Genomic DNA, 14,321 nt, shown 5'->3' with positions numbered 1-14,321 from the left:
TTCAGAGTTAAAGTTTATGCTTGTTGGAAAGATCTGTGTAAAGACCTTCTGTAACCACCACAACCACTTTCATCATTATTGTTTAGCATGTCTTTAATATCAGGCACTGTGCTCAAGGATTTCCATGAATTATTTATTTAATCCCCATGGTAATCCTAGGAGGTAGGCACTATTATCCCCACTTTACAAATGAGAGAACCCAGGATCAAAGAGATTAAATGACTTGTCAACCTTAATATATCATGGGCATTATAAGCTTATCCCAAATCAGGGATTGGAATTTAGATTTTCTGATATTAAAGATAGGATTCTTAATCATAATAATATACTATTTTAAATATAATCTCAAGTTGCGTATTTTCTTACCTTGAATTCTTTTAGAGTGTATGTAGCTAGTTTGGATTCATCCTCAGGCATTTGGGTTATTGGAAATAAGTTGACTTTTTGGAGATCAGATAGCCAAACACATTCTTGGTTTTTTTTTTGTAAAGAAAATTAAATATTAGGGGCTGAACTGATAGTACAGCAGGTAGGGCATTTGCCTTGCATGTGGCTGACCCAGGTTTGATCCCTGGCATTACATACAGTCCTCGGAGCACAGCAGGGAATAATTCCTGAGTACAGAGCCAGGAGTAACCCCCGAGCATTACCGAATGTGGACCCAATACAAAGCAAAAATAAAAGAAAATTAAATATGCGGAGGCAAAAACGTTTGTCTAAAAATCTAAAGTGGGTCAATGAGGAATCAGTATCTGGATCTAGGTTCCCTATTCATCTACAATCTAGTACTCGCTTAGGTCTGGTACATGTTATCGCTTGGAGGTCTTAGTCTATTATTTTCCACCTGTTTCAAGGTTACATATGTTGCCTTTTCAATGGCAATATTACTTACTTTAAAGAGAGAAGTCCTATTTTCTACTTTAAACATGTTTCCAGTCTTATATAATAAGTAGAAATTAAGTGTTGAAGGACAAGCAACCAAATTGGGATACAAGAGATGTTACTGCTAGAATGGAGGGCACTGAATGAAAAATGCAGGAGATGTTGACAGGGCCTGGTACATGGTGAGAAATCAGAAAGCACTTTTCCAATGAATGAATAGATGAATGACATGGTGTCAGGATGACTAGAGCTGGAGGGTGTTTCCAGGAATACGGATAAAGTTTTGTAACAATGGAAAAATACCCTCTTTGAATGCTGCTGACAATCTGGTCTTTAAAGAAAATTACAACACATGTGTATGAAGAGATGACTCATTGGGTTATTGAATCTGACAGGCCTGGGGAAGAGATCATCAGGGGTCTGTGACTGCTCAATGAATATGCTAAACATGTGCTCAGTATTATTAAGGCCATCTCTGCTTACTGGTCAATATAGGTTCCTCCTTGTCTAACAGTGGCCTCTCATGTTTGGCAGTGTTCATCTCAAGGCTCTGAAAGATATTATCACTGGAGTTAGTGAAGCACCAGATATTGCGGGTTTGCTATAATATTATCTAGCTCAGTACTTTTCAAATTTTAATGAATGCATGAGTCACTTGAGCACCCTTTTAAAAGACTGACTCTAAGGTTATAGTTCTTGGGTGCAGTGTGAGTCTGTATTTCTAATAAGCTATAATGTTGTATAGCTGCTGCTCTCTGAGCAACCACATCTGAATAATAGCACTCTAGATAATCCTTAGAGAAGTACCAGAAAATGCTATAACTTAAAGCATCTCTTTCTTTACTTCTCAACACTAATTACGGATTCCCTCCAACCCCTGTTCATGGGCCGGCCCTCCAGCAATGGATCAACCTCCCAACGGATTGATTATGATGCTTTTCTAGGGATTCAGTGTTTTGAGAGGTCATAGAGTAACTATGGGGGAAAAAATCAAGGAATAATCAGAACTTATGTTTCTTAGAGATTTATACCTGTAATTCTACAAGAAAGATTTGAATCACTTAGAGATTCATGTTTATTTATAGTAGGCCATTGAAAAAAGTCAAACAAATGGAGAAAAGTCAAATAAAAGAAGTGGTTTAATTTAAAAAATCTGGTGTCATGTTGTATTTTACTAAAATTCACTTATAAAATTGACAGTCAAACTGGAAAAGAAACCGTAAAAACAGAATGTATGTATATATGCACACAGCACATATATCAATATTTTACTACTGTGAAGAAAATATAAAAATTTATTATTTCCCTACCATCACTGTCACTGTCACTGTCCTCCCATTTATTCATCAATTTGCTCGAGTGGGCCCAGTAACATTGTGAGACTTGTTACTGTGTTTGGATATAGAATACGTCACAGGTAGCATGCCAGGCTTTGCCATGCAGGTGAGATACTCTCGGTAGCTTCCCTACTGTAAAGTATTTTATTATAAAATCATATACAATTTTTGTTTCAGTCATCCAAAAATTATAGAACATATTATAGAAACTATGCTGAATGAATCCATATTTCTGAAGGTTTTTTTTATTCTTTCCTAATGATAAAAGATTCCTTTGTTGTTTCCTTTAATAATTTTTTAAAATTTCTGTAGTTTAAGTGACGAGTTTACAACAAAGTTAACATTACTGGTTTTGATGTAGAATATTAATCTTAAAAAATACGCATTAAGTTTTGGGCATATTACTAATGGAGGAATTACAAGTCCTTACTCATGGCCCATTTGTGATTTTTCTATTTTTAAGTAAAAGAGAGAAACAGTTTATTATCAGTATAAACAGAGAAATGTGACATCTCATATTTTTAAAGATTTTTATGGAGTGGATTTAATGAAATGGACTTTAAAAATACCTTTAGTGTTGGCTGGAGATACAACATAGCAAGCAGGGTGCTTGTCTTGCACATGACCCACTAGGGTTTGATCTCCGACACCTCACATGATCCCCCAAACTCCAACAGGAACGATCCTTCAGTGCAGAGCCAGGAGTAATGTCTGAGCACCACCGCATATGGCACCCCAAACCACCCAACCAAGCAAACAAACAAAACACTTTATTGAGATATAATTCACCTATCATAAAGTTTACCCATTTAAAGTGTATTTATAATTATTTTAGAATCTCTTTTGAAGGATAGAGAAATACTAAGAAAACTGAGTGATCTGGACTATTTACTGTTCTTGGAAATCTCTTTCTAACTTCAAAAGATCCAAGAATTGGGTTGTTTATTGTATACAAAGTGATACTATCACAGATATTCTTGCTGCTTGAGTTGTCAGGAAAAGCCATCTATTTAATATAATCTGCTCCCCAAGGCAGGAGTATCTGTGCCCCATTAACACATTTCTTTAAAGTGGCAATAGCAATCATTTTCAAAGTTTGGTGTTTTAAAGGCTCTATCCTCAGTCCCTCCACAATGAGCCAGCTCATTGGATTCCTGAGAGTCATGTTATGTTCTGAGCTGAGAGACATGATGAGAAGACAGCCATATGCACTTGGCTCTGCAGACTCAATGGAAGAAAGATCGACCAAGCATCAACAATGCGGAAGTAGGCTACTGGGCTTGCCGCTATCCCACAGCAATATCCTTCCCTTGTTGGACCATGACATCCTCCTGAGATCCAAGATATCTACGGAGAGATCATTCTGATCATAAAACTAATGTGCTATCTCGGATGGAAAACTTCTACCTTTCAGAGAACATGTTATCCTGTGTCTACACTTTGACTTCTGAGGTAGGAAGCACCAGGGTGTGCGAGATTTTCTAGGACTATGTGGATTATTAAGGATTTGCAAATATTTTATTTTATGTTGTTTAGTGCACTTGCACTAAATACCAGGAATAAATATCCTCTGCCTTCAGTTTATTCCCCCATACTTTCTATTCCTTTTCAATGGTCAATTCTGATCATCTTGACCATGGTGTGTGATTCAGTGTAAGAGTATCTCAGGTTTATCCAAGTTTACCCAGTTTGCAGTTTGTAAACACGAGTCACATTTTTCCTACTATATTTCACATGAACTGTTTCTAGCTCTTAGCAGGATTTTCTATTTGGGCCTAGAGCCAAGTGTTTACAGTCAAATATTATATGCTTTTGTTTTCTCTTTTAACCCCTTTTTTTTTTGGAGGAGGGGAACTGTTGACCTTCACCAATGGAAATCTCTGATTCTATTAATCCTTTACTTGCTGTTTCCTATGCAAGCATCTGACATGAGAGAATTTTTCTGACATACATTCCTTTTCCTGCAACACTGTTGTTTTCAAAGAATACCCTCAGCTCTACACCTTCCCTGTGTCCCTTCCATTATTTCTGCTCCAAGTTTTGTGTCTTACATTTTTAGACTAGATACATTTGCTTTTCAGATAAAGGTTAGGAAGGGCTGGCAGTAAACTCACAGCTGGAACCAAGAAGAAAACAAGGCATCCAGATGATAGCATTACTTTTTCTCTAATCAATAATTCATTTTGAACTAGAATGTTTGAGGAAATTGAGACTCAGCCTGACACTGTTCTTCGCAAACAAAAGAAAATGAGCAGAAGTCTAAAACAAAATACAATTTGGAACACAGACCAAACAAAATGAAAACATCTTGCAGGGTGATAAAGACTGTGTAAACTCTTTAGTTTCAATCGGATTGCTTTTGCAAAATGCAAGAGCATGGCTTATGTTTCATTTTAATGTTTCTGTGTTATATAAGTACAGTAACTTTGGCTTTTGACTTGTCCTTGTGTGAATGAATGAAAGTATCCTGAACTCTTATATAATTTTAAAGCTACAGTTCAATGAAAGGCAAGGACATAAGGTGCTTTATCACAGCAAAACAGATAAATGATTACCCATATGAAAGGATGAGGACAGGATTTAGCTTCATTGGGAGAAGTAGCCAGACTCCAGAATTTCAAATAAACTGACTTGGTGGTGTCCAGTGTGTCAATTAACGGTCCAGAACGACTTAGACCTCTCGTCCCCAAAGGTGCATGTATACCTTTTGTTTTCTACCGTGCCCATTTCCTGTTTGTTTACTTTTTCATGCTGTCTTGTCTTTACTCTCTTCTTGCTCCCGAGGACTCAGGTTTACTTGAATTTGTTTGTTTGCTTGTCTGGTTTTGGGGTCAAACCCTGGCTCTGAGCTCAGGGGTAACTCCAGGTACTGCACAGGGTATCATGGGTGCAGAGATGGGAACAGCTACATGCAAGGCAATCACTTCAACCACTGTACTGTCTCCCCAATCTTTTTGTTTTATTTCTCCCTTGACTAATGAGTATCTGAGTTAGCTCCTTGTAGCACTCCCAGACGAGTCCAGAATTTCCACGCAAAAAAGCCTCCTGATGGTCCCCATTTTCAATGGTTTCTGTAAGTGCCCTGTATATATAGTGGGTGGTGCCTGAGCTGATCCTTGAAGACTGAGTGTTTCAGGATCGGAGGGATTTTTTGATGTTCCGACTATTCACCTCCATCTATGATGGATCCCTCAAATCTTCCTTACCCGTTTTAACTATGAAGGATTATTCATCCCTGATTTGTTTTAAAATTTGGAAAGATTTTCTAGATTTTGGACAAGTTTTCTCAATCTACAACCTGTTTTCCTTTTTACTTTTTGTGATTGGATTTCTTGGTGTTTCCTATCACATAAAATTGTCTTGACAATTTACAGTAAATTAAAAAAAAAATTTTTTTATGCACATGGGAAGGAACCAGAACTTAGGAACCATTGACAATCTGAGAATATAATTGGACTAGGGAAGGGGGTGTTGAAGAACAGGGAAACATTTTTGGACTTAACTCTCCCTCTTTATTTTTCTCTACTGAAACAGATTTTATTCCAAACTACAGCTTTTTCCTTTTGTTTTATAGCCACATCTGGTGGTGCTCAGGGACTACTCCTGGCTCTGTGCTCAAGGATCACTCCTGGAGGTGCTAGAGGGATCATATAGAATTCTGGGGATCAAACCTGGGTTGACTGTTGCAAGTCAAGCATCTTACCCATTATACTAGCACTCCAGTCCCAGAAACTTACTACTTTTAAAGAGCCGCTACCTCCAAGCCTCAGTGCAGTGCAGACTCTGACCCCAAATCAAAGCTCTTTCTAGAAAACAACACAGACTAATTTTCTCAGCAAGGGAGAATCATTTAAGAAATTAATTAATTATGCTTCCATTGAGATTCTACTTTTAAGCATAAGTATTTTTTAAATTATGGCCTCTTGAGAAAGTATTTGCTAAGACAGTCTTCTATTTATGAAATGAAAGGTTTATAGACTACAAAGACCTATATTCTCTTCCTGATGACCCTAAGAATGGGTACTGGTGAGATAGTACAAGAGTTAAGGCATTTGCCCTGCTTGTGGCCAACCCTGACTCTACTTATGGTTCTCCAAGCAGTTCCAATAATTCTTGAGCACAGAGTCAGGAGTAAGCCCAAGGACCACTGGTGTGGCCTGATTCTTCATCCTGCTCAGAAAAGAACAGCAAAATATGTTATTTAAGACACATACATAGACATTAATAAACAAATTTGGAGACAGAGACCTATGCCAAAGTACTTGTTACTTATTCTTCCCTAATGCAAAGCTGAACAGTTTCATCTGAAGTGTGTTTTGCACACACACTTGCACGTAAACACTCAGCTGTTGCTTCTCTTCGTGATGATTAGATTCACAGGCCTTGGATCTTCTTTGTGAGACTACTTATTCGCAATTAATTGTCACACGGATTATGGATTTTCTGGCAGGGAGAAAAGGATCTTATAGCAAAGATTGTATGATCAAAGATTTAAATTGTCTTTGCTGAGAGTGACATACTTCTGACAGTTTGGATTACTCTTAAGAACTTTTGCGAGACTGCTGTAAATGTATTTTTAGTCACATTTACATGAATATTTGAATACTTAGAAATAGAGTTGAAATAAGAAAAAGTAGTTTGTCGTTACTTGGACTTCAGTGACCCTCACTTTTAGCTATCTTGATCAAGTTTATTGACGTTACAACTTATCTATCCATAATATTCTTTTCTAAATACAGGGGTTGGCACTATGAATCCTGATGCTAATTTAAATCATATACTATTTCATATTTATCACTATTATTTCTTTAATGTATATTTAGAAACTTCTTTGAAAATACCCCACTTATAGAAAGATATCCACGCAGATTTTTGTATCTTTATAGTATTGAATTTGCCACTGAATTTTCTCCATTCACTGTGATATCAAAAGGCACCACCGTTTCTCCCAATGCAGATGCTTTTTTAAACACTGATTTGACTAAAGAATCTGTCACTGTCACTATCACTGTCCTCCTGTTGTTCATTGATTTGCTCAAGTGGGCACCAGTAACATCTCCATTGTGAGACTTGTTACTGTGCTTGGTATATTGAATATATCACGGGTAGCTTGCCAGGCTTTGCCATGCAGGCGAGATACTCTTGGTAGCTTGCTGGGCTCTTGGAGAGGGGCAGAGGAATTGAACCTGGGTTGGCCGGTGCGGCCGTGTACAAGGCAAACGCCCTACCTGCTTGCTATCGCTCCAGCCTAGTTTTTATTAATTTATTTAATTTAATTTTTAATTTTTTAAAAATTTAGGCGTACTGCTATTTATTCAGTCATTGATTAAGCTGATTGAGCTGGGGATGAACTCCACAAGAATCTAATTTTTAGAATATATAAGAATTTCAAAATATAAAATCGATAGCTCCCTTTTTCTTGCAGTACTATTCCTTAACAGTGACTGAGTAGAGAACATTTAAATTGAGGTTGCTTGATCTGTCTCTTATCTAGAACTTTCTGTCAGTCATTACTGATTTTCTTTTGATCTTATTTACATAGTTCTAAGGGACATAAAAGGGAAGCTTACAATCAGAATAATTGGTGGAGTTTTAGGAAATATGTCATTGTGTTTCTTATAATGCAAAACGTGTTTTTAAAATTACAAAATCACAGCAATTAAATTAACAAAATGAGAATGAACAGACACATGTTTTCAACAGCAAGTTACGACGCAGAAACACTGAGTACTTGGGTACTTAGAAATAGAATTGAAACAAGTAAAAGTAATTTGTCATTACTTGGGCCTTAACGACCCTCACTTTTGATCAAATTTTCTACTTTACAATTTATCTATTTAACCATTTCTTTTATAAATATATATATTCTTTTATAGATATAGAGGTTAGCTCCATGCATACTGATGCTAAAATTCTACTACTGAGTAATAGACTTTTTCAACTATCTTAGTAAAGACTTGGGACATGATAATGGAGGTCATAGGGTCATAGCTATTTATTGTTGCTCTTAATAAAAAGAGATTTCATCCAAAGTAGTTACCCTTTATCCCACCATTATCCATCTGCATAGGAAAACATGAAATCCAACAGGATGAAAAAATTTCTGCAGTGAAGGTATTTGGAATGCAAAGTCACAAACATTAGCCATCAGGAATCAGGATATTTCTTAATCCATTGTTTCTTATACTTATTTCCCTATCATATCTGTTGTTATCCCATGGAAGACTAAGCCCCTACTGATTTTTCTTTGGCAAATAGCTATATTTCTTTGGTTCTCTTATATAGTAAATGTAGATCACATCAACTACCTGATTATGTCTATGAAGATGGGTATTGTTAAGGTCAACAATTGAAACTTGAGTTTTTCAATTTTGAGGGTGACATAGCACTGTAGCACTGTCCTCCCATTGTTCATTGATTTGCTTGAGCAGGCACCAGTAACATCTCCATTGTGAGACTTCTCGTTACTGTTTTTGGCATATCGAATACAACACGGGGAGCTTGCCAGTCTCTTCTGTGTGATACTCTCGGTAGCTTGCTGGGCTCTCCGAGACAGACAGAGGAATCGAACCTGGGTTGGCTATGTGCAAGGCAAATGCCCTACCCGCTGTGCTATTACTCCAGCCCGATTGGTGACATGACGATTATAATTTCTTATTGAGTACAAGGAGAAGAAGAATTGAATAGTACTTGATGCTTGTAGAGTACTTTCAAATCTTCATCTGTTTTCTGAGCTCCCTCTTCAATGTGAATTTAGGAGGAAGAATGAAAGATTTTCTCTTTCAAGATTTCTCCTTGATCTGATCTTCTGTGATTCTAAGATACTGTTTCAGGCTCCTTTTTCTTATCACATCTTTATGGCCAAGAATCATCTCCCTTTGGATTTACTGTGTATTATTTAAGCAACCCTCTTCCTATGGATTTATCTGGCTAAGTACTTTTTGAAATTTTCAGTGGTTACTTGTTAGAGTTGGTCATTGAGCACTTGTGATGGCTTTGAAGAGCTTCAACTTAAAATGACTTGCCTTATCCTAATCCTTAGATGTGAGTTTTCTTCGCTCCTTTCTTCCTCTAAACCTGGGACTTAGTTTATTTCCATATGGTAAACAGGCCACCATTCAGATACAATGGCATCAGGAATCAGTAGGTCTTCTTACTGATGGTCTTCCCAGTAGAAGTAGTCATTTCTACTGGGTGAAATGAAATGAAATATTCTTTCCCTTGATTATTTAAAATACAGCCTTAACTGGTACTTTTAAAATTTTATTTATGACAGAGGAACCCAGGTGTGTGGGACCCGGGGCTGAGATCTCCAAGCCTGCACAGTTTGGGACTGGACCTGCCAGTAACTAGACAGTTACACCCACCAACTGCCGTGTAACTCCAACAACGGCCAGGATCCAGAGATCATCACACTCAGCTCCTGGGAGAGAACAAGACAGAGTCTCCTACCCTATGCCTGACTGTCTCCACCAGGGCCCAACAGCTGAAGACCACCGAGGCCCAGCCAAGGCCATGCTGGGAGCACTCTCCACACACTTGGATGAGCCTCACGCATAAAAGAACTGACAGAGGAACCCAGGTGTGTGGGACCCGGGGCTGAGATCTCCAAGCCTGCACAGTTTGGGACTGGACCTGCCAGTAACTAGACAGTTACACCCACCAACTGCCGTGTAACTCCAACAACGGCCAGGATCCAGAGATCATCACACTCAGCTCCTGGGAGAGAACAAGACAGAGTCTCCTACCCTATGCCTGACAGTCTCCACCAGGGCCCAACAGCTGAAGACCACCGAGGCCCAACCAAGGCCATGCTGGGAGCACTCTCCACACACTTGGATGAGCCTCACGCATAAAAGAACTGACAGAGGAACCCAGGTGTGTGGGACCCGGGGCTGAGATCTCCAAGCCTGTACAGTTTGGGACTGGACCTGCCAGTAACTAGACAGTTACACCCACCAACTGCCGTGTAACTCCAACAACGGCCAGGATCCAGAGATTATCACATTCAGCTCCTGGAAGCGCGTGGCCGCATTTGCGGCCGCGCGACATCTTATCATCTCATTCCTAATTTGGTCAAACTGGCAGGCTACCAAATGTAACATGCCCACACGGCAGAGTCTGGCAAACTCCCCGTGGTATACCCAATATGCCAAATACCAGTAACAATGATGGGTCTCATTCTCCTAACCCTGAAAAAGCCTTGAATATGGCACTTAAAAAAAAAAATCTCAGGGCTAGGATGAAGAAGACGTTACTGGCACCTGCTCGAGGCAATCGACGAACAACAGGGTGGTCGTGATCGTGATCGTGATGATTTCAAATATATCAGATGATTCTAGAAAATGTAGAAAATCACATACATTTCTTCATTAATTAAGAAAGAAAAATCATCCATAATTCCGTCAAGGTATAAAAAATGTTGAGCTAAGTTCTTCATACTTTATATAACCTATCTTTCTCTTTGTTTTGAGAGGAAAATTTATTTTCTATTTCTGACATATTTTTTCCATGTTGACAAACACTGTCTAACCATGACACTTAGCTTATGCCTCTTGCTGTCTCCTAGTTGGTATTTCAAAGCATGTTTGGGAAAAGGACTAGGTGTGAGAGGCTCAGATCTTCATTCTCTTTGGATATTAGAGGGTGCTCCTGTCAAAGACATGTGAGTTAATTGCTCCCAAACATAGTGAGTTTAGTGGTAGGTTTACAGGAAACAGTAAAATCGGTCTCATTAGGAGTTCAGGATGAGAACATTTATTTACAAGCAAATGTAAGCCACAATATATGGGAATAGGTTGTTGATCAATTTTCCAGCATTGAACGCAATAGTTGAGAATGTGTCTGTCTTCCTCTTCTGGACTGTGTCTATTTTGGTTAAGAACACAGCAGGAAACAGACTATTGTTTGTGATTCCCTGGAACTTCAACATCTCTTTAAGTCTGTGTCTCAATTTGAGGCATTTGGGATTGACCGGGACCGGGTGCAATTAGTGCAAGAAACATTCCCCTGCCTACCTCTTTTTTGGACTTAAAATGCAAAGGCCATTTTGTTTTATTATTGGTTAATGTAGGGAAATTTTGGATTAATGGGAGAAACACACAGGTTTGTGTGAATAGTAATGTATTTTATCCACGATGAAACCTTGGATTTGAACTTTATGATTTGGGGACCTCAAATCATAATACAATTCAAGAGAAATTTTTAGTCTCTGGACAAAGCAAAGATTCTTCTTTGGGTACTAGTGACAAAATATGGTCTAGAATTGGAGATAAGGACATTTTATCAACCTTTGAAGTCCAGAAGTATTTCAGCACTGCAAAGACTAGACCTGGGCTTTGATTAAAGGTGATGGTGAGAGTAATGTTTCATGACCAGAGAATGTGGACAAGTGTCTAGGAGACAAAGAATGGGAAGGTGTTTAGGCTAAACATGGGAAAACTGGATGAGATGTGCCCTTGGAGACTCCCTAAAATTGTTTAGGACTATGTTGAGAGGTTTGATCTCCAGGATTATTCTAAATAGAGTCTGGTGTGTGTTACCATTTTTCTTATCTGGTAAGTATATATAAAGTGAATATCATCAGCCTAAGTATCCTTCTTGGTTCTTAGAATATCAAGACAAACAAAATAGACAGGATTAATTTTCCCAAGAAACACAAATTATAATAGGGAAATAAGGAGATTCATTTGTTGATAACAATGACAACTTTTACTTGTTTGGTAAGGTGTAAGATGTTTGTTTCCATATGAATGTGTGTATATGTGTGTGTGCATGTGTGTGTACATTATGTATGACAAGCATTTTAAAATAAACTTAATATATCTTTATCCTTATTTATTAATTTATTTAGGTTCTAAGGACATGCCCAGAAGTGTTCAGGGTTTATTCCTGGCTCTATGCTAAGGGAACCTATGTGGTAACAAGGTTCCAAACTAGCTCAGCTGCATGTAAGGCAAACACTCTACCCACTGTTCTAGCTGCAGTCCCTTTATCATCTTTTATAATAGTATATTTTACCATCTTTTATAATAGTATAAGAATAAATTCCTTCATAACCCCATTGTGAGATATGACAATCATCACAAATCAACTTTCATTGATCTATGTTTTGATAATTTCATTTACGTTTGTGCCACGACAAACAATATAAAATAAATTTGTGTCTGATAAGCGCACAGGGTGGGGTGGTCAGTGGGAAATTGGGGACATTGGTGGGGGGGGATTTTACACTGGTAGTGGGATTGGTGTTAAAACATTTAATGCCTGAAATAACTGTATTATAAGAAATAGTTACCAAATAACAACTTGGTAAATCATGATTTCATGATTTAAAAAAAAAACAAAAACAAAAACAAAGTAAGATTTTCACTTAACAAACTTTTTCTGTAAGGGATAGATAATAAATATGTTAGACATTTCAGACTAAAAGACAAAGTTGGGGAGCCAGAGAGATAGTACAAGGGTTACAGTTCTTGCCTGGGATGTGACCATTCCTGGCTGGATCCTTGGCATCAGTTTCCTCAGACATGACCAGGAGTCAGTCCTGAGCACAGAATCAGGACTAGGTCTTAGCACTGCTGCATGTGATTCAAAATAAAGAGACAAAACAAAACAGAACAACAAAGAAACAAAAGAACCTTTCTTACTTACAATGCCTGGTCACTCTAACACCAAGATTTGATTGCTTGACTAAGCTTGATGTGCTGGCTTCTTTTCTCTGGTTGCTCAGTTTCCAAGAGTGCTTTGCTCACTCACTTCTCTCTAATCTGGATTTGGACTTCTGTGTCACTTAACCAATGTTCTGTCTACCCTATTCTTCACAACTCCCTACGTAGCCAGTTCTACCAGTGCTTCAAACATGCTCAGACCTTCCTGAACCCCCAGCAAAACAATATTAACCTGGTAAGAGTATAACCCTACTATTGTACTTGTTAGTTATTTCTCTAGGTCATCCTAATTTTGAAAAACAGATTACCTGCCCCCTTCATTCCCAAGTGATACTTGGGGAACTTAGACCCTAGGTGATGCTATTTTGATAGTGGGTCCAGTACTGCAACTCTCAGGGGCTACAAGGGCCATCCCAAGGGTGCTCAGGGACTATCAGGGTGAGACTTGGTGGTACTGAGGTGGGAGATAAATAGGATTCCCTTGGGAACCATGGGAACGCACATATTAGATAATTGTTCTATCACTTATGCTATCTTCCTAGTCCTCAGGTTGTTTTCTTACCCTAAAATTCTTCAAAGAAAATTTGGGGGGGCAAGAATATGAGTATTTTTAAGGATTTTAAAACATATGGCTGCATTTGTAACAGACAGATGCTCTATTTCATTTTGAGGAGGAAGATATCTTGTGCATGATCATTTTGCAAATAGTACCAGCTTCAGTCCTCTATTTGATGGACTCACTCAATCACAAAATTGAATAGTTCCCTGGAAACTTTAGGCCATTGATGGCTGCTCTCTGATCATCTGGGAGAGAAGGTTTCAGAGAAATTGATGTTGCACGTTAAGGAACAGAGTCATTGGGGCTTTCAAGGATGGAGTTGCAGAAGAATCCCTTGCATTCAGGTTCCAGTTTTAAGACAGCATCTTTCTGCGTACCTTTGCTAGAGATTTTTCTAGGAGCACGATGTGGTACCAGAAGGAAAGCATGGCTCTGACAACCCAGATTCTGTTGAGTCTTGTCTAAGATGAACCACTGTACATTGAGCAAAATAGACAGACTGGAACCGATGATCACCTGATGCCCAAACAAGTGAGGATCCCAAATTATCACTTTTAGGATACTAACAAGTTAGGTTATGAGAAGGTGCTCACTGAACTTCAGGAGGGTTTGGTTGGAAAGATGGTGCAAGTAATCTGGGCCTGGAAACCAGAATCTCTGTCTTGAGTTTCTCTCTTCTTGTACAGGAGCTTGGAGATCCTGGAGCCTTAACACACCCTTCTGTGTTGTACGTTTTCCTCTGGAAAACTCAGGGGATAAACTTGTTTTGCTTACCTCCCAGAATGGTTGCAAGGATCAAATGTGATGTTGCTTATGATAAGGCTTCATAAGCTGTAAGAACTTAGTGGAATGTGGCTTTATTGTTCCATTTAT

The sequence above is a fragment of the Sorex fumeus genome, unplaced genomic scaffold (assembly GCF_029834395.1).
Source record: "Sorex fumeus unplaced genomic scaffold, SorFum_2.1 ptg000043l, whole genome shotgun sequence".
Lineage (NCBI taxonomy): Eukaryota > Metazoa > Chordata > Mammalia > Eulipotyphla > Soricidae > Sorex > Sorex fumeus.
This window is presented reverse-complemented; position numbering follows the sequence as displayed.